Consider the following 27,914-nt stretch of genomic DNA (forward strand, 5'->3'; position numbering starts at 1 on the left):
GGAGCAAGCATCTTTTAGTTTCACATCTGCAGTTACCATCTGCAGTGATTTTAGAGCCCCCCCCCCCAAAATAAAATCTCTCACTGTTTCCATTGTTATCCCATCTATTTCCCATAAAGTGATGGGACTGGATGCCATGATCTTAGTTTTCTGGATGTTGAACTTCAAGGCAACTTTTTCCCTCTCCTCTTTCACTTTCACCAGGAGGCTTTTTAGTTCTTCTTCACTTTCTGCCATAAGGGTGGTGTCATCTGCATATCTGAGGTTATTGATATTTTTCCTGGCAGTATTTATTCCACCTTGTGCTTCCTCCAGCCCAGAGTTTTTCATGATGTACTGTGCATATAAATTAAATAAGCAGGGTGACAATATAGAGCCTTGATGTACTCCTTTCCTGATTTGGAACCAGTCTGTTGTTCCATGTCCAGTTTTAACTGTTGCTTCTTGACCTGCATACAGATTTCTCAGGAGGCAGCTAAGGTGGTCTGGTATTACCATCTCTTTAAGAATTTTCCATAGTTTGTTGTGATCCACACAGTCAAAGGCTTTGGCATAGTCAATAAAGCAGAAGTACATGTTTTTCTGGAACTCTCTTGCTTTTTAGATGATCCAGCGAATTTAGGCAATTTGATCTCTGGTTCCTCTGCCTTTTAGTTGCTTATGAAAAGAAAAAGTATTACATTTCATATGGTCTTCATATTTTGAATGATTAAAATCAACATTGTCACTATCTCCTTGTAGAAACTGATAAAACTGTCACTCTGGGGCATTGGTATAGACCCTCAGTAATTATTATCTATCATCCTCAAAGATATCTAAAAGCATAATATCTTCATAATACCATTGCTGTCTATTGATGGGCTTCTGTATTTTTATTGCAACTATATTATTTCAATCTCAGAATAACATTTCTTGAGGTATCTTTTAAAAAATTAAGTAATGAATTTATACCATTAACTATACCACCTGTGTATATTTGTCTTTTCCAGAAAAAAAAAAAAAAGATAACTCTCCTTTAATGCCATTCTAAAATGATGATATGGCAATAATACAGATAAATTATGGGGTCATGCTTTGCATTTGGGGGAATTTTTATATGTTCAGAATGATAAGGTTGAAGGGACTTGAGAGATTTTTAAAAATTAATATCCATATTTTTCAGAAGGAAAAAGATGAGTCAATGTGTAATTGCATGTCAAAAGTCACACAGTTTAAGGCAGAAGTAATACTCTTGTGTGAGTCTCCTGATGCCTGGTTCTATACAAGACTTCATAAATGATTCACAGCAGAATGTTTTAGGCAGTACATTTATTTAGTGCATATTTGGAAACATTGATTTGATAGTGTTTTTTGGACTCATATTTAGTTTATGTCAATAGTTTCATAGAAAGAAGACTCTGGGAATTAGTCCTACCTTGGCAATTACTTTGTTATCACATAGATTACCTCATATTCCTTACCTGATGATCAGATTATGTGACTTCTAAGGCTTCTTCCAGTCCTTAAATCTTGTTCTACATCTATCACCCCCAAAATAGGAAACAGCAACCTACTCCAGTATTCTTGCCTGCAAAATTCCATGGATAGAGAAACCTGGTGGGCTTCAGTCCATGGGTTAGACTGAAGTTGCAGAGTTGGACATGACTGAGCATGGACACTTGCATGCTATTATTCTACCTGGGGGAACTCTTCAGTTCAGTTCAGATCAGTTCAGTCGCTCAGTCGTGTCTGACCCTTTGCACCCCATGAATTGCAGCACGCCAGGCCTCCCTGTCCATCACCAACTCCCAGAGTTCACTCAAACTCATGTGCATCAAGTCGGTGATGTCATCCAGCCATCTCATCCTCTGTCGTCCCTTTCTCCTCCTTCCCCCAATCCTTCCCAGCATCAGAGTCTTTTCCAATGAGTCAACTCTTCGCATGAGGTGGCCAAAGGACTGGAGTTTCAGCTTTAGCATCATTCCTTCCAAAGAACACCTAGGACTGATCTTTAGAATGGACTGGTTGGATCTCCGTGAAGTCCAAGGGACTCTCAAGAGTCTTCTCCAACACCACAGTTCAAAATCATCAAATCTTCAACTCTCAGCTTTCTTCACAGTCCAACTCTCACATCCATACATGACTACTGGAAAAACCATAGCCTTGACTAGACAGACATTTGCTGGCATAGTAATGTCTCTGCTTTTCAATATGCTATCTAGGTTGATCATATCTTTTCTTCCAAGGAGTAAGGGTCTTTTAATTTCATGGCTGCAGTCACCATCCTCAGTGATTTTGGAGCCCCCCAAAATAAAGTCTGACACTGTTTCACTGTTTCCCCACCTATTTCCCATGAAGTGATGGGACCAGATGCCATGATCTTCATTTTCTGAATGTTGAGTTTAAGCCAACTTTTTCACTCTCCTCTTTCACTTTCATCAAGAGGCTTCTTAGCTCCTCTTCACTTTCTGCCATAAGGGTGGTGTCATCTGCATATCTCAGGTTATTGATATTTCTCCTGGTAATCTTGATTCCAGCTTGTGTTTCTTCCAGTCCAGCATTTCTCATGATGTAGTCTGCATATAAGATAAATAAGCAGGGTGACAATATACAATGTACTCCTTTTCCTATTTGGAACCAGTCTGTTGTTTCCTGTCCAGTTCTAACTGTTGTTTCCTGACCTGCATATAGGTTTCTCAAGAGGCAGGTCAGGTGCTCTGGTATTCCCATCTCTTTCAGAATTTTCCACAGTTTCTTGTGATCCACACAGTCAAAGGCTTTGGCATAGTCAATAAAGCAGACATAGATGTTTTTCTGGAACTGTCTTGCTTTTTCGATGATCCAGTGGATGTTGGCAATTTGATCTCTGGTTCCCCTACCTTTTATAAAACCAGCTTGAACATCTGAAAGTTTACAGTTCATGTATTGCTGAAGCCTGGCTTGGAGAATTTTCAGCATTACTTTACTAGAGTGTGAGACGAGTGCAATTGTGGGGTAGTTTGAGCATTCTTTGGCATTGCCTTTCTTTGGGATTGGAATGAAAACTGACCTTTTCCAGTCCTGTGGCCACTGCTGAGTTTTCCAAATGTGCTGGCATATTGAGTGCAGCACTTTCACAGCATCATCTTTCAGGATTTGAAATAGCTCAACTGGAATTCCACCACCTCCACTAGCTTTGTTCATAGTGCTGCTTTCTAAGGCCCACTTGACTTCACATTCCAGGATGTCTGGCTCTAGATTAGTGATCACACCATCATGATTATCTTGATCATGAAGATCTTTTTTGTACAGTTCTTCTGTGTATTCTTGCCATCTCTTCTTAATATCTTCTGCTTCTGTTAGGTCCATACCATTTCTGTCCTTTATCAAGCCCATTTTTGCATGAAATGTTCCCTTGATATCTCTAATTTTCTTGAAGAGATCTCTAGTCTTTCCCATTCTATTGTTTTCCTCTATTTCTTCGCATTGACGGCTGAGGAAGGCTTTCTCATCTCTCCTTGGTATTCTTTGGAATTCTGCATTCAGATGCTTATATCTTTCCTTTTCTCCTTTGCTTTTCACTTCTTTTCCCAGGTATTTGTAAGGCTTCCCCCACAGCCATTTTGCTTTTTTTCATTTCTTTTCCATGGGGATGGTCTTGATCCCTGTCTCCTGTACAATGTCACGAACCTCCATCCATAGTTCATCAGGTACTCTATCAGATCTAGGCCCTTAAATCTATTTCTCACTTCCACTGTATAATTATAAGGATTTGATTTAGGTCATACATAAATGGTTTAGTGATTTTCCCTACTTTCTTCAATTTAAATCTGAATTTGACAATAAGGAGTTCATGATCTAAGCCACAATCAGCTCCCAGTCTTTTTTTTTGTTGTTGACTGTATAGAGCTTTTCCATTTGGCTGCAAAGAATATAATCAATCTGATTTCAGTGTTGACCATCTGGTGATGTCCATGTGTAGAGTCTTCTCTTGTATTGTTGGAAGAGAGTGTTTGCTATGACCAGTGCATTTTCTTGGCAAAACTCTATTAGCCTTTGCCCTGCTTCATTCCATATTCCAAGGCCAAATTTGCCTGTTACTCCAGATGTTTCTTGGCTTCTTACTTTTACATTCCAGTCCCCTTTAATGAATTAACAAGGCAGAATTCTTGAGGAATGGTGTTGTTTCTTACCTCTCTTGACAGTTGAGCCAGAATCAGCCTCAGAGCCCAGGCCCACAGGTTACCTCCTGCCAGCCCCCAACAAAGCCTTTCCCTGTGACATCACCCAGCTGGGCACAGTCAGGTAGATATAGCCTGCCTGCCAGGGAGTTCACCAGGCTAAAGTGCCAAGATGTTGCTATAAGGAGCTTTGGAATTTTCTTTGAATACTTTCTGAGGATTGGAAAAATTTGTATTCCATAAATACCTACAACATTTTAAATACATAAAAGTGATATTGTGAATAAGAAAAAAAATCTATTTTAAGATGCTAGTGAATTCAGAGTAAATTTTACCTTTTATATTCTCAAATACTGATATTATCTCATACTAAATGAATATTATCATATGGGGAGTCAGCAACTACTTTGATTTTACCAATGTCCTTATTTAGGAACAGATCTGGAGGCCAGCCTCTAGTATCTCCCCATTATCTTTTTGTTAGAAATCAGGTGAATGCTTTGTGTCTAGGGAAGGAAGAATCAAACCAATATGAACTAAGATATTTAAAATTGGTGGTGATGTAGTGAACAATATCTTCATAAAAATAGTTAAAATTTTTCTTGGAGGCTTAAAGACTTCAGCGAGTCACAGTAGGAAGTTCCAGGTGTTTTGACAGGTTTCTAAATAACAAATTTTAGAACAAGAGGATTTTTGTTGCCTCTCCAATCACACCTGCTCTGGTGTTGGGTATTATCCACTCTGCATATTCATTTTAGTCCTAAAGTTCCTCTGATTATTAAGAATCTTCACGCTTGAAAAGCTGGCTCTGCTACTCCTCCACAGAGTGAGGGAGGGAAATGGCATATTTTGCAAATTTCAGTGCTTTTGAAAGAAATAATGAAAAGGAGGTGGTGCTGCTTCAGAAGGCGAGCTACAGATGGAACAAAAGGTTAACTCAAATTTCTGCTGAAAATAGAAAGTAAAAATAGTAATGATGATCTATACAAGAGCAGAAAACACAGCAAAGTGAAGTTATTCAGTTTGAATCAGCAGCTTCTTTTAAAACATCCTCTGGTTGTTCAAAGGGTTTTATTTTACAAATTGTCATTCTGTAGGCATGTCTGACAACTGGTTCATTGTGTTTCTTTTACCAATTGTCAGCAATAGTCTTTCTTTGGATCCACCAAGGAACTTCACTGCTCTGAGATAGTTTCTCTGAGGACAAATGATCCAACTTTTTCTCTATGTTTGCTAAAAAAGAATTAAAAACTTAACTTTCCACCTGGTGGCTTCTCTTTATTATATTAATAGGTGCTTTCCACTTCCCCCATCACTAGAAATGGGAGTTTCCTTGCTTTTAGACATCAGTTTTTTGTCTGTCTGGTACCTCACCCATAAAAAAGACACTCTGTTCTCACAGAGGTTGCATTGGTGTTAAAAAACTGCTTTTTATTAGAGACTTCTGTGGAATGTACAAGTGGTATATGTATAGTAATGTGACTGAAATACAATAATCCCTCCTGAGCATTCCACAGTGTGGCTTTGAATAGGTACCAAGCAATCTGACAGGATTGGCTTCAGTTACTTCTCACTTTTGAACAGTTTCAGAGCTCCTAAATCAGAATAAAATCATCCTTGCTTAAGAAAAAGATAGAGAGTAATACATTCTTAGAAAGCTACAAGTGACAGTGACAGAAGAGGCATATTAAATCTAGTGATTAATACTTGAGGGTCATTTCTCTGTTATAAACAAAATCTTTAAAATTATATTGAAAAAGTATTGCTTTAAAAATATGTTGACTCTTGTCCAAAGTGTTCTATCTCTATTAGTAACACAACGGACTAGTTGCAGATTTTTAAATTTTTTTTCCATTCAAGGACTCTTATGAACAAATAATGTCTTAGGTCTACATAAGGCTTAAATGTAAACACATTGATTTACAAGTGTGACAGGCACGTTCAAATAGAACATGGCATCATCATCACATTCTGATAATATAGATATTAAAACCCCTGTAATAGATGATGAATTTGCTGTTTAGGAAGGCAATGTCATTTGCTTAAGATCATTGTGTGAGAGACTCCTAGTTTTATATCAGTATATTTCATGGATTTTTGGCTATATACATGACCATGAATGAAGACAGTGTTTCCCAGATTGCTTTGAATCTATGAGTAAGTCTTGGCCTACATGGCATAAGCATACATTCTCTGTGTAGGGCTCTACACAGGGCTCTGTGTACAGCTCTGTGTTTGCTCTCCTTCTTGCTAGCTCTAGTAGGGGTCTGATGGTGCGAGCTTGGCAGCCAGTGTGGACACTTCTGGTGGTGCAACAGAAGAATAAGATAGGAGGCACTTACCTTTGATTAGCATCCTTAAACATGGCAGAAGAAAAGTTTGGGAGTTCATACCAGATTATATCTTTGATAGCCATAAGACACAATAAAATCTAGCCCATGTGTTAAGTTACAAACTGTACCACTTCAATATAGCTGGCATGTGTCAATATTGTAGATCTTTGTACTCCTTCTTGAGTCTAGCCTGTTTAAGATTTCTCCAATACTGTTAAAAACTATTGTTTTATCACATTTTATGGTATAGCAGACTATATTATGATATGGATTCATTTAAAATGCTTGAAGCACTAAGGATTTTAAAGTGCTTTTCAAGCATTAATTTTTATGTAAGTAAAAATGTCCACATTATAACTGTTTATTGAGATGTAAATGAAGGTATTAAAATCCTTTACAAAAGTCACTGGAACTTGTATGAAAGAGGGAGCTAGAATAAGAATTGAAGCTGTTAGACTTGATTTCCTCTCCTATCACCAATCTGTCTTATTCACTTCCTTCCAGTGGATTCTTCTAGTAAAACTCCTATTTCCTTCAAACAGCTGGTAGTAGTCTTATCTCCTAATGATATACACCACATTAAAAAAATACTACTAATCTAAACATTCTACTCTGTAAAGATAAGTGTATGGTTTGGAAGATGAAAAATGCTGACTATATGATTACATTCCTGTCTGCTTGTATAATACATGATCATGAAGCCATTCATCATTCTTCCAGTGGACTTAATTTTGGGGCTGGGTAAAGGGAAGATGAAGTAAGCAGAGAATCAATCAACTTTCACTCGGCAGACAATAGTTCTGGCTCTGATGTTCTACATGCTCTTTATTTTAAAGGCGATTATAGAGAACTTTAGTGACTTGTCAGTTAGCCACAGAGCCATGGCTTATCTCTGTATTTCAAAAGACACTAGCTTAGGAATCTTTATCCCACTCCATGCTGTTTCTTTTATCCTTCCTTTAACCTTTTGGGAAGGAAGAAAAATGTTTAAAATCATAGTTAGGCCCCTTTATTATTTGGGTGATGATGAGGCAACTTGATGAACTTCTCTCTCTAGTTATTCAAAGAATCTAATAATCATCTGTACATGATGTTAAAATGAGACAGTATATGTAAAATCCTTTGCACAGAGCCTGACACATTGTAAGTGCTTGGTAACTTATTTGTTCCAAAATTGTTTAATAAGCAATGAAAAAACAACAGATAAGAGGAATACTTGGTGAGGTTAAGGAATTTATTTTTTCAAAGCTGAAAAAAATTACTTCTGAATTTTCAATTACAGGAGAAAAACAGATTGGGAAAAAGTCTAATGTGGGTAAATGAAGGAACATTAATTCTCTTTCATAGAAGCACAAACTTCATAGAAGCATAAACAGTTTATGTTTGTAGAGTGCAGCAAATATGAGTCTTGATCAACCATAAATAGGATAGAATTTTCAAAAGTATTATGGTTTATGTTAATTTTGAAATGAATTTATAAGTTCATGCCTTTGAGTGGTTAAAACCTAAGAAGTACCTTTGAATTCACACTATTTTTCTGAGTATTTGTTGAACACATGAAGAAATAAATGTTTATAATATAATTAAGAGAGACAGTCATTTTCTTAGTAAGAGCAAGTCAAGATTTGTTTTTCAGAAACAAAGAAACAAACACATAAAACATAGTCAACTAACCAGTGACTAGTTTAAGCTGAAGATTAAAAGTCATTATAAACATTATGAAGGGATTTTCTGAAGTTCCAATGATGGAATGCTGAATTCAAGTTTATTTATCACTGAATAATAACAGTCATTCTACTGATATTTATTGAGAGATTATAGGATTCAGTTTCAATAAGAAAGCACTTCTTTTCTAATAGTGAGGAGAAATGAACATGATTTTTCTACTTTCACAGTTCATAGCCTAGAGAGGAAGATAGGCTTTAATTAATAACAAAAACATAAAACTGTCTCTAACCCCTATGCACAGAGGAGAAATTCAAGGTGCTATGAAACATACATAAAGAATTTGACCTAAAAAAGGAGATCAGGAAAGTGACAGTTATGCTGAGATCTGAAGTAGGAGTGAACCCAATGAAGCAAAACTACCTTTTACAATGATATCATGGCTAGAAGAAGCATAGCCAGTGTGGCTGAAGCAGAGAAGGGAGCCCAGTGAGAGACCAGGGTGGAAAGTCTCTTGGAGAAGACTGTGTGAGTAAGTGATAGCCACTCTGTCATGTCTGATTCTTTGTGACCCCATGGACTGTAGGTGCCAGGCTCCTCTGTGCATGAAATCCCCCAGGCAAGAACACTGGAGTGGGTTGCCATTTCTTTCTCCAGGGTATCTTCCCCACCCAGGGATCAAACACAGGCCTCCCACATTGCAGGCAGATTCTTTACCATCTGAGCCACCAGGGAAGACTTTAAAGAGCACTAAAAACACTGGCAAGGAGTTTTGTGTTTATAGCTAAGCACATTGAAAGTTCATTTACATAATTTATGTCTTTGTTGGGGGTAGGGGCATGGAGGGTGAAGATGTAATCAGATATGCTCTTTGTAAGGATCTCCCTAAATGCAATGTGAAGAATGAATGGATTTAATACAGATCACACTTCTTTCTGTGTACTTCAGGTGGGAGATGATGGTGTTTCCTCCTCTCCCCAGATGCTTGTTAACTTCTTATGGGAACAGACTTTATATATTTGTTTTATATTTTATAGTGTTAGACTCAAATTACAAAGCAAGTTTATTTTTGCAGAGTAAATTAAAGAAGGATAAGTTTATCAGTTATTTAGATAATAGAATAATTAGGTTGGTTGCTTATTATCATTTGATTTAGTCATATGAAAAATCAAAGCTGGCTGGATAATTAGTAATCCATATCATACTCTGTTTTGAATCTTTGAATTAATAGAAAGAAATTGAAATTTAGGTAACCTCAGATATGCATATGATACCACCCTTATGACAGAGAGTGAAGAGGAACTAAAGAGCCTCTTGATGAAAGTGAAAGAGGAGACTGAAAAAACTGGCTTAAAACTCAACATTCAAAACACTAAGTTCATGGCATTCAGTCTGATCACATCATGGCAAATAGAAGGGGGAAAAATGGAAACAGTGAGAGACTTTATTTTCTTGGGCTCCAAAATCACTGCAGATAGTGACTGCAGCCATGAAATTAAAAGACACTTAATCCTTGGAAGAAAAGCTGTGAGCAACCTAGACAGCATATTAAAAAGCAGAGACATTACTTTACCAACAAGGGTCAAACCTATGGTTTTTCCAGTAGTCATGTATGGATGTGAGAGTTGACCATAAAGAAAGCTGAGTGCCGAAGAATTAATGCTCTTGAACTGTGGTGTTGAATAAGACTCTTTAGAGTCCCTTGGACAGCAAGGAGATCCAACCAGTCAATCCTAAAGGAACTCAGTCCTGAATATTCATTGGAAGGACTGATGCTAAAGCTGAAGCTCCAATGCTTTGGCCACCTGATGCGAAGAACTGACTCATTTGAAAAGACCCTGATGCTGGGAAAGATTGAAGGCAGGAGGAGAAGGGGATGACAGAGGATGAGATGGTTGGATGACATCACTGACTCAATGGACATGAGTTTGAACAAGCTCCAAGAGTTGGTGATGGACAGGGAAGCTTGGTGTGCTGCAGTCCATGGGGTCTCAAAGAGTCGGACATGACTGAATGACTGAACTGAACTGATCATAATCTGTTTTGAATCCCTGAACTAATAGAAAGGAATTGAACTTTAGGTTGTGCAAATAAAACTACAAAGTGGTTGCTGAGTTGTTAATTTTTAATTTTTTGTACATTGTTCTACATCAGACCTATATGTTATCATGAATTCTCTTTTTTTCAGAAAAAAGAAAAACATGAGCAATCTAATAAACAGATTGTGCCTCCTACTTGGGATTTTTTTTTAATTTTAATAATTCTATCAGCTCATATTGTGTTTTGAATTAAAAATGAAGTTGTTATTTTACTTAGTGGACATATTCTTGTAGGCTATGCTGAATTTTCCAAACTGTCATTTTACAGACAAATGTGCATAGAAATGGACCTACACAGGGAAAAAAATCACATATGGACACTTAAATGACTATTCTTCGAGGGTTCTCATAACATCCTTCAAAGGATTAGACAAAATGATAGATGTTATCTAGCATGCAGATATCTGGATCATTCCAAATAAGTACTCCAAAATGATCTTTGGGTCAAATTTTAAAAAATATATCAGATATTCTAAAAAAAATGTTTTTTGAGTTTAACAGATGCTTATATCTTAAACATCTCATTCAAATTGACTTTAAACATGTATAATTGTCATTTTGTTGTGATTCAGTCACTAAGTCTTATCTGACTGTTTGTGACCCCATGGACTGCAGCCTACTAGGCTCCCCATCCTTCACTATCTCTCAGAGTTTGCTCAAATAATGTCCATTGAGTCTGTGATGCTACGTAAGCATCTCATCCTCTAATGCCCTCTTCCCCTCCTGCCCTCAATCTTTCCCAGTATCATGGTCTTTTTCAGTGAGTCAGCTCTTTGTATCAGGTGGTCAAAGTATTGGATCTTCAGCTTCAGCATCAGTCCTTCCAATGAATATTCAGGGTTTATTTCCTTTAGGACTGACAGATTTAATCTCCTTGCTGTCCAAGGGACTCTCAAGAGGCTTCTCCAGCACCACAATTTGAAGGCATCAATTCTTCAACACTCAGTCTTCTTTAGAGTCCAGCTCTCACATCTGTATATGACTACTGGAAAAGTCACAGCTTTGACTATATGAACCTTTGTCGGCAAAGTGATGTCTCTACTTTTAATATGCTGTCTAGGTTGGTCATAGCTTTCCTTCCAAGGTGCAAAAGTTCTAATTTCATGGCTGCAGTCACCCTCCACAGTGGTTTTGGAGCCCCAGAAAAGAAAAACTGTCACTGCTTCCACTTTTTCTCCATCTATGTGTCTTGAAGTGATAGGACCAGATGCCATTATCTTAGTTTTTGGAGTTTTGAGTTACAAGCCAGCTTTTTCACTCCCTTCTTTCACTGTCATCAAGAAATTCTTTAGTTTCTCTTTGCTTTCTGCCATTAAAGCGGTATCATCTGCCTATTTGAGGGTGTTGATATTTCTCCCAACAATCTAGTTTCCAGCTTGTGATTCACCATTTTGATTCCAGCTTTTCACATGATGTACTCTGCATATAAGTTATATTCACAAGATAACCGTATACAGCCTTGTTGTACTCCTTTTCCAATTTTGAACCAGTCCATTGTTTCATTTCTGGTTCTAATTGTTGCTTCTTGACTTGCATACATGTTTATCAGGAGGCAGGTAAAGTGCTCTGGTATTCCCATGTCTTTAAGAATTGTCACAGTGTAACAGTTTCATGTGATTCAGTTTCTTGTTATCCACACAGTCAAAATCTTTAGCATAGTCAATGAAGCATGAAGTAGATGTTTTTTTCTGGAATTCCCTTGCTTTCTCTATGATCCAGGGAATGTTGGAAATAGGATCTCTGGTTCCTCTTCCTTTTTTAAACCCAGCTTGTACATCTGGAAGTTCTCAGTTCACATACTGCTGAAGCCTAGCTTGAAGGATTTTGAGCATGATCTTTATAGCATGTGAAATAAACACAATTGTATGATAGTTTGAACATTCTTTGGTATTTCCCTTCTCTGGGATTAGACTGAAAACTGGAATATTCCAGTCCTATGGCCACTGCTGAGTTTTCCAAATTTGCTGGCATGTTGAGTGAAGCACTTTAAAAGCATCATATTTTAGGATTTGAAATAGCTCAGATGAAATTCCATCACCTCCACTAGCCTTGTTCATAGTGATGCTTCTGAAGGCCCACTTAACTTCACACTTCAGGATGTCTAGCTCTAGGTAAGTGACCACAACCTTATAGTTAACTGGATCATTAAGACATTTTTTGTATAGTTCTTTGTATTCTTGCTGCCTCTTAATCTTTTCTGCTTCTGTTAGGTCCTTATCATTTCTGTCCTTTATCATACCCATCCTTGCATGAAATGTTCCCTTGATATCTCCAGTTTTATGGATGAAATCTCTGGTGTTTCTCATTCTAGTGTTTTCCTCTATTTCTTTGCATGTTCATTTAAGAAGGCCTTCTTATCTCTCCTTGCTATTCTCTGGAACTCGGCGTTCAGTTAGGCCTATTTTCCCTTTCACCCTTGCCTTTTGCTTTTCTTCTTTCCTCACCAATTTGTAAAGCCTCCTCAGACAATCATTTTGCCTTCTTGCATCTCTTTTTCTTGGGGATGGTTTTGGTCACTGCCTCTGGTACAATGTCATGAACCTCCATCCATAGTTCTTCAGACACTCTACCTGTTCTAATTCTTTGAATCTATTTGTTACCTCCACTATATAATCATAAGGGATTTAATTTAAGTCATACTTGAAATGTCTAGTGATTTTTCCTACTTTCTTCAAATTAAGCCTGCATTTTGCAATGAGAAGTGCATGATCTGAGCCACAATCAGATCCAAGTTTTGTTTTTGCTGACTTATAGACCTTCTCTAACTTTGGCTGCAAAGAATGTAATCAATCTAATTTCAGTATTTACCATTTGGTGGTGTCCACATGTAGAGTCATCTCTTGTGTTGTTGGGAGAGGTTGTTTGCTATGACCAGTATATTCTCTTAACAAAACTCTGTTAGCCATTTTTATACTCCAAGACCAAACTTGCCTGTTTCTCTAGATATCTCTTGACTTCCTACTTTTGTATTCCAATCTCCTATGATGAAAAGGACATCTTTTTTTGTGTTGGTTCTAGAAGGTCTTATAGGCCTTCATAGAACTGGTCAACTTCATCTTCTTTGGTATTAGTGGTTCAGGCATAGACTTGGATTACTGTAATATTGAATGGTTTGTCTTGGAAACAAGCTGAGATCACCCTATTGTTTCTGAGACTGCACCAAGTGCTTGATTTCAGTTTTCAGTTGACTGTAAGGTTTACTCCATTTCTTCTTGCCCACAGTAGTAGATGTAATGGTCATCTGAATTAAATCCAGCCATTCCTGTCCATTTTAGTTCACTGATTCCTAAGATGTTGATGTTCACTTTTGCCATCTCCTTCCTGACCATGTCCAATTTATTAGTATCTTGATTCATGGACCTAACATTTTAGGTTCCTATGCAATATTGTTCTTCACAGCATTGAACTCTACTTTCACCACTGGACACATACACAACTGAGTGTCATTTCTGCTTCAGCCCAGATACTTCTTTCTTTCTGGAGCTATTAGTAATTGCCCTTTGCTCTTCCCCAGGAGTATATTGGACACCTTCCAACCTAGGGGGGGCTCATCTTCTGGTGTCTTATCTTTTGTCTTATCATACTGTTCGTGGGCTTCTCATGGGAAGAATACTGGAGTGGTTTGCCATTCTCTCCTTCAGTGGACCATGTTTTGTCAGAACTCTTCACTATGACCAATCTGTTTTGACTGGCCCTGCACAGCATAGCTGATAGCTTCATTGAGTTACACAAGCTCCTTTTTCACGACAAGGCTGTGATCAATGAAGGGATAATTGTCATTTAAGTACTCTAAAATAGTATGCATTGAGCTTTTTTGTTTGTTTTTCTTTTCTATGTCAATCAACTGGCTTTATAATCCTAAGAGGTATGAGTCACAGATTGATTAATCTAACACACACAAAAAATCATTTAAGGAAGTTCAAGGAAAAAAAATCATTATTGAAATATTAGTGACTTTGGACATATTCACATAAATAAACCTCTGGTAAAAATCAGGGATAGTATATAGTTCATTAAAAGATATTTGTAAAATAGTCCTTGAGATACTTTATAACTTATAAAAGTAAGCAGAGACAACTGAGCTACTTCTCACCCTATTGGTGGCTGTTTTTTTTTTTTCTGCTCAACTACTCAGACAATGGCTCTAAGAACGTCAAATATTAACTGTTTCCTGAGTTTAGTGAAGATCTTCTAAGGTTATGCTAAAAATACAAAACAAGACAAGAATAAACAAATTTCCACCATGATTCTTGACAGTCTTCTTCCATGTTCCTTTGTCTAGTTCTTTTGTGTCTTTTTTAAACTTTCTCCTTTGCTCTGTTAGCCTATATCTCTCCATTGCAGTCTCCTGCACCCTAAATTTCTGTGTTTTATTTTCTATATCTTTCTTAATCTTTTCTCTCTCTCTTCCTGAAGCAAGCTATATTAAAATATCATAGTTCAGTGAATGCTTCCCTGTACCATATGTAGCTCTCATTATCCACACATTCCTAAACAAATCTGATGTATATATCACTCTAATTATCATCAAGAAAAGGAAATGTTTTTGTGCCATAAAATATAGCTTTTCTTTGAGAAATTGTTCAGATTATTTCCTAAGACACCCCTATTTTCTTTTCCATCAAAGGTTGAATAAAAATTAGAGTCAAAGGGTCATGGATTTCTTGTTTCTTATTTATGATAAAAAGTACAGTGAATTTTAGTTTTGTTTCTCCTTGTGGGATGTAATAAAGAAGTTTAAAGTGAATATAAAGAGATTAAAGATTATAATGAAATAATATAGAGTTTTAGGAGTTCTGTGTCATTTAACTTCTTGTTTTGCTAATGCACTTTGATAAAGTGCAGATTAAGCTGGTGCAAACCAAAGACCCAAAATATGGGCTAAAAAAAGGCCTTTGTCTCTTTCTCATATTACCAACCAAGAATAAGCAGTCATAGCTGGTTGGATAACTGCTTAACTTAATATGTTACTGCCATCTCTGTTCCAGTTTTCACTGACTACCGGGTAGCCATGAAAGGGAAAGAGCCAAGATAGAAACATGTATTCTTTCTTAGGACCTAGAGTTGGCCCTTGTAGCTTTTTTTTTTTTTAAGATTTTTTAAAACATGGACCATTTTTATTTTTAAGTCTTTATTGAATCTGTTACAACATTGCTTCTGTTTTACATTTTGTTTTTTTGGCCTCAGTGTATGTGGGATCTTAGCTCCCACGGAATGAACTTGCACCCCTTGCAATGGAAGGTGAAGTGGTCACCACTCCACTACCAGGAAGTCCTGGCACTTGTAGTTTTCACTTGCATCCTCTCAGCTAGCAAAGATATTAGAGACCTATAAGCAGTTTCTGCCACAGTTCAAAAAATTTAACTGAAAGCAAATTGTTTAAACAAAATTTTCTCCATCCCTGGCATGCATTTAATTTTAGAATTTGGTTTCAGTTCAGTTCAGTTCAGTCGCTCAGTCGTGTCTGACTCTTTGCGACCCCATGAATCGCAGCATGCCAGGCCTCCCTGTCCATCACCAACTCCCGGAGTTCACTCAGACTCGTGTCCATCAAGTCAGTGATGCCATCCAGCCATCTCATCCTCTGTCGTCCTCTTCTCCTCCTGCCCCCAGTCCCTCCCAGCATCGAAGTCTTTTCCAATTTCACCTTTATTATTGATCTTGGTGACAATCAAGAATTTTTTAAAAAGCTGGAGTTCAACCACGAGTCTTTTAGTATAGTACCAAGTGGACATTATCATAGAGTGTGTAGGAAATACTAGATGATTAAACTTTTTCTCCAGACATAATGAAGAGTTGGGTCACACCCTATTTCACTGATCTTTAATGAAAACGTCTTTACAGTAGACCTTCCAAGATCTGATGTTGAACCTGTTTGTCTCCAGCTCTCCTTTCTCTCTTCCTCTCTGATGACATGCCAGTCACATTTTCATTTTTGATTTTCGTCCTAAGTGCCATCCGCTTTCTCACCTCTAAGCATTTATTCTTAATATTCTTTCTCTTTGAACGCTCTCTCCTCTAAATTTCTGCAATATTTGCTTCCTTCTCTTGGAGGAGGTAAATGAAGAGAAGACATGGCATAGGTTAACCTGTGACCTTGACCCAGGCAGTCAGAATTCCCTCTTTGGAATTCTTGTACTTTTCTGGCCTCCTTGCTAGAACTTGCCCAAAGACAACCTTGAGAGAGCAATGAGTTATTGAGACTATCTGGATGGCATATGTGACTGAGACCAGTTCAGAACTCTATGTACAATTTTAAGATTCTGGCATTAGTATCTGGCTGTGGTTGTCATCTTGTGGTTATCATCTTGTGGATGCCCAAGACCACCCTTAAGAGGATATTCCCTTTATTAATAAAACCACCACTCAACAATCTGGAGAGACCTGCCTCCTTCTTTTCTCTTGCTCTGCCATTTGACTATGCGGGCAAATTTCAGATTGTACACAGGAGGCTCCAAGAAGTGTATGAACCAACATCTCTCCTTCAAGTCTGTTTAAATGTGATCTTCTTAGTAAAGCCTACTCTGATTTTCCTCTTTAAAATTTCAGATCCATACCTAGCATTTTTAAATTCTACTTTCTTGCTTTATTTATTCCATTGGAGTTATCACCATCTAAGTTTCTATAAATTTCACTTATATATTTTGTTTATTGGACATCCTCCACAACCAACTAGAATGGATGGTCTTTGAGGGCATCCAGTTTTTGTGTATTTTATGTTTGTTTCCCAAGGCTATAATAGTGCCAGACACATAATAAAGTCATCAATAAGTATTCTGTGACAAACAAATGAATGAGTGATTGAATAAATGAATTACAAAACTAGAATGGTATTAACTCCAGTAGTAATTTTCTTAAAAGTTGATTCATGCATTGACATTTTTCAGTGTCTCTGACTTTACTTAGGAAATCATGCTTTGTTTTACATTGTAAACATAATTGTTTATAATATTTTATGCACTGAAAAAATCTTAGGAAAATAAAGTCTTCAGTAAGAGAGAATATTTCAAAAATTATGAATGCTTTTCTTTCATAAAATCTATAAGTTCAGTTACTCAGTCGTGTCTGACTCCTTGCCACCCTCTGGACTGCAGCACACCAGGCTTCCCTGTCCATCACCAACTCTTGGAGCCTACTCAAACTCATGTCCATCACATCGGTGATGTTATCCAACCATCTCATCCTCTGTTTTCCCCTTCTCCTCCTGCCTTCAATATTTCACAGCATCAGGGTCTTTTGCAGTGAGTTGGTTCTTTGCATCAGGTGGCCAAAGTATTGGAGTTTCAGCTTCAACATCAGTCCTTCCAGTGAATATTCAGGACTGATTTCTTTTAGGATTGACAGGTTTGATCTCCTTGCAGTCCAAGGGACCCTCAAGAGTCTTCTTCAACACCACAGTTCAAGAGCATCAATTCTTTTGCACTCAGCTTTCTTTATAGTCCAGCTCTCACATCCATACATGACTACTGGAAAAATCATAGGTTTGACTAGATGGACCTTTGTTGGTAAAGTAATGTCTCTGCTTTTTAATATGCTGTCTAGGTTGGTCATAGCTTTTCTTCCAAGGAGCAAGTGTCTCTTAATTTCATGGCTGCAGTCACTATCTGCAGTGATTTTGGAGCCCAAGAAAATAAAATCTCTCACTGTTTGTTTCCACTCATTGTTTCCTCATCCATTTACCATGAAGTGATGTGACCAGATGCCATGATCTTAGTTTTCTGAATGTTGAGTTTTAAGCAAGCTCTTTCACTCTCATCTCTCACTTTCATCAAGAAGCTCTTTAGCTTCTCTTAAATTTCTGCCATTAGTGTGGTGTCATCTGCATATCTGAGGTTACTGATATTTCTCCCATCGATCTTGATTCCAGTTTGTGCTTCATCCAGCTCGGCATTTCACATGATGTACTCTGAACCTAAGTTAAATAAGCAGGGTGACAGTATGCAGCCTTGATGTACTCCTTTCCTTCCTTGGAACCAGTTTGTTTTTCCATGTCCAGTTCTAACTGTTGCTTCCTGACCTGCATACAGATTTCTCAAGAGGCAGGTAAGGTGGTCTGGTATTCCCATCTCTTTCAGAATTTTCTACATTTTGCTGTGACCCATACAGTCAAAAGCTTTGGCATAGTCAATAAAGCAGAAGTAGATGTTTTTCTGGAACTCTCTTGCTTTTTTGATGATCCAGCAGATGTTGGCAATTTGATGTCTGGTTCCTCTGCCTTTTCTAAAACCAGCTTGAACATCTGGAAGTTCACGGTTCATGTACTATTGAAGCCTGGCTTGGAGAATTTTGAGGATTACTTTGCTAGAGTGTGAGATGAGTGCAATTGTGTAATAACTTTAACATTATTTGGCATTGTCTTTCTTTGTGATTGGAATGAAAACTGACCTTTCCCAGTCCTTTGCCCACTGCTGAGTTTTCCAAATTTGCTGGCATATTGAGTGCAGCACTTTCATAGCATCATCTTTTAGGATTTGAAATAGCTCAGTTGGAATTTCAGCACCTCCACTAGCTTTGTTCATAGTGATGCTTCCTAAGGCCCACTTGACTTTGCATTCCAGGATGTCTGGCTCTAGATGAATGATCACACCATTGTGGTTATCAGGGTCATGAAATTTTTGTATAGTTCTGTGTATTCTTGCCACTTCTTCTTAATAAATGCTGCTTCTGTTAGGTCCATACTTTTTCTTTTATTGTGCTCATCGTTTGTGACATTGTATAGGAGGCAGTGATCAAGACCATCCCCAAGAAAAATAAATGCAAAAAGGCAAAATGCTTGTCTGATGAGGCCTTACAAATAGCTGAGCAAAGAAGAGAAGCTAAAGGGAAAGGAGAAAAGGAAAGATATACCTATAAAATATATATCTAGGGTTCAGTTCAGTTCAGTTGCTCAGTTGTGTCCGACTCTTTGTGACCCCATGAACTGCAGCACACCAGGCCTCCCTGTCCACCAACTCCCAGAGTTCATCCAAACTCTTGTGCATCGAGTTGCTGATGCAATCCAGCCATCTCATCCTCTGTCTTCCCCTTCTCCTCCTTCCCCCAATCCCTTCCAGCATCAGAATCTTTTCCAATCAGTCAACTCTTTGCATGAGGTGGCCAAAGGATTGGAATTTCAGCTTTAGCATCATTCCTTCCAAAAAACACCCAGGACTGGTCTCCTTTAGAATGGACTGGTTGGATCTCCTTGCAGTCCATGGGACTCTCAAGAATCTTGTCCAACACCACAGTTCAAAAGCATCAATTCTTCAGCACTCAGCTTTCTTCACAGTCCAACTCTCACATCCATACATGACCACTGGAAAAACCATAGCCTTGACTAGACAGACCTTTGTTGGCAATGTCCAAGCCTTGATTTTAGTTACTCCATCCACATTAAAATCTCTTTAAAAGATATAAAATTACATTTCTTTGCAGTATCCTTCCAATAGTAAAATTGTTATTTATAGTTTTCTTATGTTATGAAAAGAATCCTTGAGGCTGAGAGCAAAGCTCTAAATTTCTTGTTGTCTTATAGCTTTATTTTTAATACAGTGAATATAGTTCAAATGATAATTTCAATCATTAGCTTCATTCTGTATTGAAACATAAGCCATAAGAGCAGAACTTATTTTTATATTAAATTGTGTCATGCAATTCTTTAATATATGTTATCTGAGTGCCAATTAATTCGCAAGCAGTAGTTAAGCACCCAGATTAATGTTTCCACTCACCACATGAAGCGATTCTGAAAATCCCTGTGGAGGTAATTGCAAACTTGTTTAAGGTACAAATGCACTGATTTAGTTTTACAGCCAGCAGAGTCAAATCTGAATTTAGCCTAAACAAGGTGTTGTTGAACAAATTGTTCTGAGCATAATTGTCAAGAATGCTTCAAACTGATAATTAGGATGATAACAAATGATATCCCCAAGGGAGCAAATTGTCAGACAGCATAAAACTGCAACTTTTTGACAGAATCTAAGAGCCAATTTATATTTAAAACAATTTCACAAAGATAAAAGTAAAATTTTGGGTTTTTTTGATGACCACATACTTATAAGTGCTAGTGAGTGTAGGTAAATGAGAGAGATCTATTACACACTATTGAATGACACTATTTTTTCAGAATAAGGATTTTTTTCAGTCATGATAAATAACTAGAGGGGCAAATGTGCTATTATATAGGATTTCTCAAATACAGGGGAGAATGCTCCTGCAGTATAGTTGTAAGGAATCCCCTCACCTCCCATCAGCATACAAGATCTAGCCTGTGAACTTTCATAGGCAGGAGCTAAAATTTCTGGTTTTAGAGTGGCAGGCAACCCAAGCTAATGATAATAATAATGTTAATAATAATTACCATGGTAAAATCAATATTTATTGAACACTTAGTGTGTCACACATTGTATTAACCAATTTAAATACATAATTTACTTTTCACACCAATGTTGGGAGATGAGATTGTTATATTTTATTTGACAGATGAGAGAACCAATCAAAAGTAGCCAATAATAGAGCAAGGATTAAAACTCAAGTCTGTCTTATTCTACAGTTCTTAATCTTAACTGCAACATTACACTGGTATAGTTATATCAGTTACGTGGCATGGTTAACATCCTTTAGTGGTATTAGAATGCTGTGCTGTGTTTCCAGAGTTCTCTTGAACACATATTTCACATTTTGTTAGGTGCTAGTTGGGTGTCTGTGCCTCATACTTACTTTTCATCATTCTGCATTTCCTGAACTTGATACAAAGATGATGTAATACTGCTAAAGAGTCAGGCAATGTCCTTTAAAATAATCTTTATACAACTTGTATCATAACTTATGATGAGACCCTATTGGCTTGTTATCATGCTTGAAATACTTATATAACTTTATATTTTAACATTATCATTTCTAAACATTTTGGGAAACTTGTGCATTGTTTTCTTTTCTGTATATAAAATGGATATGATATGACATTGTTGTGTTGATGATTAAATGAGGAAATAGGAAGTATATTTCAAGGTCATGGCATAGTGCTGGGGAGCTAATCTACGTAGCTTAGATTATTGGTGGAAAGAGGGGCAGCCACTTATCAGGATTTTTCTTTGATGTAAAGGCACTCAATAAAAAGAACTCTACTAAAATCAAGTGTCATTTATAACGGGTACCTTTTACACTGGGCTAGGCACAGTACTAGGTATTGATGCAATGGTGAATAAAATAAACTTCTTTTCTGAATGTTTATGAACAAGTAAATTGAAAATGTCAAATTATGATAAAGAAGGACCAGACCAGGGTGTGATGAGGGACAGTGATGTGCTGGGGATCTAATCTGGAGTCCACAGCTGGGGAAGGCCACTCTTGGGAAGGGTTATGTTTGTGATGAGACCCAAATGAGGAAAATGAAAAAGATAGACAGAATCTCTGAGGTAAAAGGAACAGTGTATGCAAAAACCCTGATGTGAACAGTTTGGTAAGTCGACAGAACTGAGAAGGCAGTGACAAAATGGAGCCCTTGGTTACCTTGGGAATGAGAGAAGGATGTGGAGACAGGATACGACCTAGGAGGGATAGTCGGAGCGAGGAGGGGACTGGCACTGAATAGCAGCATGAAGGTATAGAGCTGAGGACAGACCTGGGAAAAATGCCAGTTCTTTTCCTGTGCAGGGCCTGTGGGGCCATGCCGATCTGTGGCCTGCAGAGCATCTGCTGGTGAGGAGCCTGCAACAGCCCGGACCTCTCAATCACTCACCCACCCTCCTGCCTCCCAGTCCTTCTTATTTCCAGTGAGCCCTGAGTGTTTTTATAACCCAGTCACTAAAGCAGACACCAAGAAAACAGCTTTGTGAAGTGCTCTGTCAGAGTATATTTCCCTTGCAGGCTGCTGCTGCTTGATGAGATTATCTGTTCTTGAGCTCACAGGCCTACAAAGTTGCTTTTCTCAGTCAGTTTTGCTTTAAGCCTTTTAAAATTGGAGCAGGTCAGTGGAAGGTTATATTTGCAGTCTTTGTTGTTTAAAGGAGAAAGTAAACATGCTGTCCCATGTGAAAGTAAACTGACTCATTTGAAAAGACCCTGATGCTGGGAAAGATTGAAGGTGGGAGGAGAAGGGGATGACAGAGGATGAGATGGTTGGATGGCATCACTGAGTCAACGGACATGAATTTGAGTAAACTCCAGGAGTTGGTGATGGATAGGGAGGCCTGGCGTGCTGCAGTCCACAGGGTGGCAAAGAACTGGACATGACTGAGCCGCTGAACTGAACTGAACACAAACATGCTGATAGCAGAAGGAAGAGCATTTTTAGCTGTGTTTTGAACTGAGCACTGACTTAGAAGAACTTGGAAAATTAAGGTAATTAGGCAAAGCTAAATGAAGGGCCCTACTGAAGAACCTGCAGATTTGATTCTGTCATCCTTCTGACCTCTGCTAGTGACAGAATTTAAACTATTTGTTATACTTTTTGCCTAAGTAACAAAATGCTGTGACCCAGGTAAGTACTGTGGCTCCTTGTTTATTTTCTGGCAGAGGCAGGGCATTGTTTGGAGATTGAGAAATGTGGGTAGGGGAGTGAGGATTGAGGGGTCAGAGAGAGAGAAAGAGAAAGAATATGAGACTTGAGTGTACTAAAACAGATCAAACTGGTTCAACAGATTACTGAGGCAGTTTTCTATTTCCCAAGAAGATATTATAACCAGACTGCATGCCAGAAATTTACTCAAAACAAATGATATTAATTAGAAAGATACCTAGTTCCCAGCCTCTTAAAAAGCAGATGCACCAAAGAAATTGTGCTGACCTCTCTGTTTTCAACAGACACAGCAAGATGCATCAGGCTGGAAGGGCTGCACCAACATGAGGAGGTGGAAATGTCTCTGAACTGAGGCACTGTTTCTGAGTCCTCTCTCCAGAGCCTCTAGAAATGTCATGTTTGTACTTGGCCAAGTGGCAGCCTGCTTTGTGAAATCACAGACACACCAATTGCCTCAGACACACCGATTGCCTCAGACACACTGCACAACCCTGCATTGTTTCATGTGCCCAGGAATATCCACAGGGATATTTTGCATCACATTTATTGTGTGGGAGGAGTGGCAAAGCTTCTGAGCTTGAACACCCCAGCCAAATGAGTCAGGAAAACGAACATTCCCACAGAAGACTTTAACAAGACTTCTCTTTCCCTGCTGTGATATTCAGATCTGACAGATGGAAAAATAGCAACAGTTTATAAGAATGGCTGAGTAGGGTAAGGTACAAATGTTTTATGAAAGGGAAGGGAAGGCCTACACAAATATTCAAATGGCTGGAGACATTGAAGTAGCAGTGGCTGAGGGATCTGACTAAAGATAGCTGCAAACTTCCTTGGAAAATGGTGGCATTAAGTGCTAAGTGTCAGCCCCTTAACTGACCAAGAAGTCACCACCACAGCCCCTCAATGGAATTTTCAGGGTTCTGGTTAACAGTGATGATATACAGGATTGGCTTTCTGTTTATAATTCAAGGCAACCTGTCACTTTCTCTTGAGCTGGTTGAATCTTGTCTGTGTGCTCAGTTACTTCAGTTGAATCCGACTCTTTGTGACCCTATGGACTATAGACTGCGAGGCTCCACTGTCCATGGGTTTCTCCAGGCAAGAATACTGGAGTGGGTTGCCGTACCCTCCTCCAGGGGTCCTTCCTGATCAACGGACCAAACCCACCTCTTCCACGTCTCCTGTATTGCAGGCAGTTTCTTTACTGCTGAGCCATTGGGAAAGCCCCGCTTGCATCTACAGAACATCTATTGGTTATAATGTGCCTCACATTTTTAAAAACAAAACTGAATACTTCTTTCCAAACTCTGAATTTTTCTTTATTCTTCTTATTTCATCTCTGTCAACTTCAAGTCATTATTCCTCCGGCATTTCCTGCACCTGCATCTGAGCAGCTGAATGAGGTGGGAGAGAAACAAGGCATGCTGGTTACTTCAGCTTTAAATTCACGGTTATTATCTTTGTGGGCTTTTCGTGCCGCAGCATAACATCCGATGTCTGTCTCATCTCTCTACACTCTACTCTTCTAGATGCTTGTTGAATACATTTCCTTTTCTCCTTCAACCTGCAACAACGTTTCCTTTCAGTTGATGACTTGCTTGCTTATTTATTTAGAAAGGAGAAGCCACTGGGAAAGGGGTTCCACAAGCTCCCCCCAGCATACACATTTGCTTGCATTTTTGCCCACTGACTCTGACTTCATAAGCTTTACTTCGAATGAATGTCCCTGGTTTCTACTTGAGCTCTGTATCTTCTCTGCACTTACCCAAGAACGTTGCTCCTGGGCTCTAGAGCAGAGGCCCAGTAGTTGTGGTGTGTGGGCTTGTGGACCACAAGTGGTTGCCCCAGGAATGTGAGATCATCCTGGAACAGGGATCAGAGCCATGTTACTGCATTGGCAAGTGGATTCTTAACCAGTGGACCACCAGGGAAGTTTACTCCCTTTCTTTTACTAGATGATTTCTTCAATACACAGACATTCCTGAAGTGTCTTACAACTGGTAAATTGTTAAACAAATGGTGATACATCCATACCATGTATAACGAAGTGGAACAATTATTGATACAGCCAGAAACTTGGATGGATCTCAAGGATATGCAGAGTGAGAAAAAGCCAATATCAAAAGGTCACATACTGTATGATTCCATTTCCATAACATTTTAGGAAAGGAAAATTATAGAGATGGCAAACAAATTAGCGACTGGCAGTGGTAAGGAATAGAATCGGGGAGGAGTGAGGTCATGGCCATAAATGTGCAGCACAAGAGGGATCTTTGCAGAGTTGGAATAATAGTTCTGTATTTTGATTGTGGTGGTGGTTACATGAATTTGTACAAGTGATAAGATGACTTAGAACTCTACTTCTACATTATACCAAGGTATAATTGATATTGTTAAGATAGTTATATATGATATAAGCATTGTATAAAACTGGGTAAGCATTTTTAGGACTTATGTGTACCATCTTTGCATATTTCTGTGAATCTATAATCATTTCAAAATAAAAAAGTAAAATATACCCAACAGTCAAATATATATCAAATTTAAACATATCAAATACCACCAAATACATTAACTTGTACTTCCAAATTGACTAACAAAAGAGCACTAAACAAAGCAAAGCAAAAATTATTAAAAAAAAAATCAGAACAAACCAATTGTGTAAAAATAACTCTTGATCCTTCATGCTTTTCTAACTACCACTTCATTTCTCTGTATTCCTTCACAAGAAATCTAAAAATGATTTGCTTACAGTCTTCATTTCCAACTCCTCTCTCCCCATTCTACCCTAATCAGTAGTTAAAGCCCATTATTCCAATTATGTTGTTCTTATTAGAGCCACCATTGGTCATGGTGCTAAACTGAATGTCTAATCTTCTCCCCTCATGTGAGTAAACCTGCCAGTGGCATTTGAGAGGGTATATTACCCCATCTTCCTTTAAATACTTTTTAAAAAGTGGTCTGCAGGGTGTTAAACTCTCCTGGCTTATTTCTTCTTAATCTACATGCTTTGTTCTTCCTTGTCTCTTAGACATGTTATCCATGCATAGATCTAGGCATCAGAGTTTGGATTACATCTTTTCTATTTCTATATTCACGTCCATATTTAGATACCTTTACTTCAGTGTTTTATACTTCAGTATTCAGTTCAGTAGCTCAGTCGTGTCCAACACTTTGTGACCCCATGAATCGCAGCACGCCAGCCAGGCTTTCCTATCCATCACCAACTCCCAGAGTTCACTCAGACTCACATCCATTGAGTCAATGATGCCATTCACCCATCTCATCCTCTGTCGTCCCCTTCTCCTCCTGCCCCCAATCCCTCCCAGCATCAGAGTCTTTTCCAATAAGTCAACTATTCACATGAGGTGGTCAAAATACTGGAGTTTCAGCTTTAGCATCATTCCTTTCAAAGAAATCCCAGGGCTGATCTCCTTCAGAATGGACTGGTTGGATCTCCTTGCAGTCCAAGGGACTCTCAAGAGTCTTCTCCAACACCACAGTTCAAACGCATCAATTCTTTGGCACTCAGCTTTCTTCACAGTCCAACTCTCACATCCATACATGATTACTGGAAAAACCATAGCCTTGACTAGACGGACCTTTGTTGGCAAAGTAATGTCTCTGCTTTTCAATATGCTATTTAGATTGGTCATAACTTTTCTTCCAAGGAGTAAGCGTCTTTTAAATTCATGGCTGCAATCACCATCTGCAGTGATTTTGGAGCCCCCAAAAATAAAGTCTGCCACTGTTTCCACTGTTTCCCCATCTATTTCCCATGAAGTGATGGGACCAGATGCCATGACCTTCGTTTTTTGAATGTTGAGCTTTAAGCCAACTTTTTCACTCTCCTTTTTCACTTTCATCAAGAGCCTCTTTAGTTCCTCTTCACTTTTTGCCCTAAGAGTGATATCATCTGCATATCTGAGGTTATTGATATTTCTCCCAGCAATCTTGATTCCAGCTTGTGTTTCTTCCAGTCCAGCATTTCTCATGATGTACTATGCATATAAGTTAAATAAGCAGGGTGACAATATACAGCCTTGACATACTCCTTTTCCTATTTGGAACCAGTCTGTTGTTCCATGTCCAGTTCTAACTGTTGCTTCCTGACCTGCATACAGATTTCTCAAGAGGCACGTCAGGTGGTCTGGTATTGCCATCTCTTTCAGAATTTTCCACAGTTTATTGTGATCCACACTGTCAAAGGCTTTGGCATAGTCAATAAAGCAGAAACAGATGTTTTTCTGGAACTCTCTTATACATCTTATAAAACTTCTATGAATATTCATGCATGTGTCTTTCCAGAGACATATGCTTCCATTGGATAAATACCCAGGAATGAAATGTGTAGGTCACGTAGCTGTGTGTTTAATTTTTAAAGAAACTGCCAAAAAATGTTTTCCAAAATATGTATAGAGTTTTATATTTCCATCAACACTGCATGAAAATTCAAGTTCCTTCACATCATAATGTATTGTGACAGAAAGCAGGACAGTGGTTGTCTGATGAAAGGAAAAAGGATAGAGTTGAGATGGGAAGAGATGAGTGGATTACAGTGAGTGCTATGAAACTTTTGAGGATGATGGCTGTATCCATTATCTTGATTCTGGTGATGGCTTCACTGGTATATACATATTTCAAACTTATTAAATTGTATGTTTTAAATATATAGCTTATTGAATATAAACTATACTTCATAATGTAGTTGCATTTATGGGAAATATAATAATAATGTTTCATCTAGAGATTGTAATATTAGATAATACACATACTAAGCACAAACCTGGCTTCTGTTAAAGGTTCAATAAATATGACTATTATAATTTTATTATTGGTAATAAAAGAACTAATCTTGTACTTACTGCTCTATAGATGGGTGGCTATTTCAAAGTTGGAGAGGAAAATAAACTTTTCCTAGTATAGTTAGCATAGTTGTACTTTTGAGAAAAATGTTTGACATTTCTTAATGTATCTGGACTTCTAAAACATTTCATCCAATATGAGTGAACTTTTTTATTAATAACTCATCAAAAAAACCCATGAAAGTAGAATAAATTTTACAAAGCCTGATGAATGTGGATATAATTCCTTTGTTCAGTCCTTTAATCTGCTTAGAGTCAGGGACATTACCCAGGGTATGAAGCAATGGCAATAGAACACAGTAGATATAAGTGGT

Source organism: Capricornis sumatraensis, chromosome 1 (assembly GCF_032405125.1).
Source record: "Capricornis sumatraensis isolate serow.1 chromosome 1, serow.2, whole genome shotgun sequence".
Lineage (NCBI taxonomy): Eukaryota > Metazoa > Chordata > Mammalia > Artiodactyla > Bovidae > Capricornis > Capricornis sumatraensis.